Raw genomic sequence first — 3,204 nt, 5'->3', positions numbered from 1 at the left:
ATAAATAATTTTGCCATACACTTGCATCCATAAAAACAATGTTAATCATTAAGATGATTATGCTTAATATTAAATCAAATAATTTAAATATCTTTTTTTTTACATTATCAATTTAAATGGATCATCTGTGTATACACCAATGTAATTAGCATCATTTTGGTGTAGAAGTCTCACAACACATCCAATAACACTAGTGCTTTTCTCAGTTTATCCATATCAAATGAACATTAACTTAATAAATTTAAATCATCCGGTAAGAGGCAAGACATTTTTTTTTATCTAACTCAAACAACTTCTTCTGACAATTAATGCATATATCTGCAGTTTTAGGGTGATAAGTTGATTATGTTCAAAATAAGCCAATCAATGGTTGATACAACATGCGTGGGAAGGCTTTGGTAACACTTAAAGACCGTACTACATTATGTATTATTTTCGTTTAATGATGTTGCAGTATCGAATGGTTTAGTCATTTCGTGAAATGTTCATTTAAATACGTGTATCCAACATCTCAATAATATCTCCTTTTTTCTCAGAAATTAATAGAAATTTAGCAGAAATGTAAACACTATTTTTTTTAAGTCTTTCATCTTTCTCAAGTGTATTTTTATTGAATTGATATACACTGTATATATATATATTCTAGAACCATAGCTAATTGAAACATTTTTCAAAGACTTACTTGAAACACATTTCATCTTAACTCTCTATTTAATGCCATTTTCCAGTTAGTGTTTACAATTTTTTTTATATCAATCAATACTTAATTAGTGCATTCATTAAAAAGTGATTTTTATTAGTTATTTTCCGAGAAAAACAAAGATACTTAATTTGGGTGGAAGGACATTTTGGCTGTTCCAACAATACTTCAATATTAAACTTGATCGGTCTATGTAAACATTAGATGCGTGTTTGTAGTCGAATACATGTATTATTTAATTGTTTTTTTAGCAGCCCTGATACGTTTTGATGTTTATTTGAAATAATATGATTCACAGAAAATCATCATATAAATTTGTTATCGTTTACACCTTATGAATATATGAATTGTTATGCATTATAGAAATGTATTTATTTAAATGTTTCTATAAAATTAACGTATTTATTGTTATTTATGTCAACTATATGATTTAAAAATAGATTTACAATAATTTACAATCAAATCCTTATCTTAATTGCTGAATTGTACCGTCCATTTCAATGCTGTGCTTAAAGCCAGCATTAAATTAGTGTTAATAGTTTTTGTAACAATTTAAAGCAACATGTTCTCTGCATTTTTTTTATGAAACGTCATCATCTGTTTACAGTAAAGAGATTACGGTATACAAGGAGTCATAGAAAACTCACTGTCGAGACATCCCCATCTAAAAAAGAAAAGTTTTGAGACATCCCCCTTAGAAGCCCATAGCAATAATGTACGTTTCAGAAACTCCTTTCGTAAGAACAGAAAGCAAAAATATATGAAATACATTAAATGACTGATAAATAAATCTGATAGATGTAGCCAAAAGGGAGACAATCACAATATATCTTATATTGAGGTTTCAAACTACGACTTAAGGTTATACATTCAGAAGAGTTCCAATCATACTGCAGTTTTCTTAGATGATGACAACAGGAATGTTGATGGTATATCCAAATCAACGATTACAAATTGAAGGATATATATACTTCAAAATAATAGTTTATTATGTCATTGAAATTGTCATACGAAATAAAATCCCGTCCTCATGTACTAAACATTGCGTGCTTCTTTTGTGTTCAAAGTATATTTTCAAACGATTCATGATCAAACGTGTATTGATGACTGATGGTATCTTTATCTATTTTATTGAAAGATAAAATATTTATCTGTATTAATGACCGATGACATCTTTGTCTGCGTATAAATGACTGATAACATCTTTATCTGTGTATTAATGACTGATAACATCTTTATCTGTGTATTAATGACTGATAACATCTTTATCTGTGTATTAATGACTGATAACATCTTTATCTGTGTATTAATGACTGATAACATCTTTATCTGTGTATTAATGACTGATAACATCTTTATCTGTGTATTAATGACTGATAACATCTTTATCTGTGTATTAATGACTGATAACATCTTTATCTGTGTATTAATGACTGATAACATCTTTATCTGTGTATTAATGACTGATAACATCTTTATCTGTGTATTAATGACTGATAACATCTTTATCTGTATTAATGACTGATAACATCTTTATCTGTGTATTAATGACTGATAACATCTTTATCTGTATTAATGACTGATAACATCTTTATCTGTGTATTAATGACTGATAACATCTTTATCTGTGTATTAATGACTGATAACATCTTTATCTGTGTATTAATGACTGATAACATCTTTATCTGTGTATTAATGACTGATAACATCTTTATCTGTGTATTAATGACTGATAACATCTTTATCCGTGTATTAATGACTGATGACATCTTTATCCGTGTATTAATGACTGATAACATCTTTATCTGTGTATTAATGACTGATAACATCTTTATCTGTGTATTAATGAGATACCATCTTTATCCGTGTATTAATGACTGATACCATCTTTATCCGTGTATTAATGACTGATAACATCTTTATCTGTGTATTGATGACTTATAACATCTTTATCTGTATTAATGACTGATAACATCTTTATTTGTGTATTAATGACTGATAATATCTTTATCTGTGTATTAATGACTTATAACATCTTTATCTGTGTATTGATGACTTATAACATCTTTATCTGTATTAATGACTAATCACATCTTTATCTGTGTATTAATGACTGATAACATCTTTATTTGTGTATTAATGACTGATAACATCTTTATCTGTAATAATGACTGATCACATCTTTATCTGTGTATTAATGACTGATCACATCTTTATCTACTGATAACATCTTTATCTGTGTATTAATGACTGATAACATCTTTATCTGTATTAATGACTGATAACATCTTTATCTGTGTATCAATGGCTATTAATATCTTTATCTGTGTATTAATGACTGATAACATCTTTATCTGTGTGTTAATGACTAATAACATCTTTATCTGTGTATTAATGACTGATAACATCTTTATCTGTGTATTAATGACTGATAACATCTTTATCTGTGTAATAATGACTGATAACATCTTTATCTGTGTATTAATGACTGATAACATCTTTAT

This window comes from Pecten maximus, chromosome 8 (assembly GCF_902652985.1).
Source record: "Pecten maximus chromosome 8, xPecMax1.1, whole genome shotgun sequence".
NCBI classification, from domain to species: Eukaryota; Metazoa; Mollusca; class Bivalvia; order Pectinida; family Pectinidae; genus Pecten; species Pecten maximus.
Note: the sequence above shows the minus strand (reverse complement) of the source record.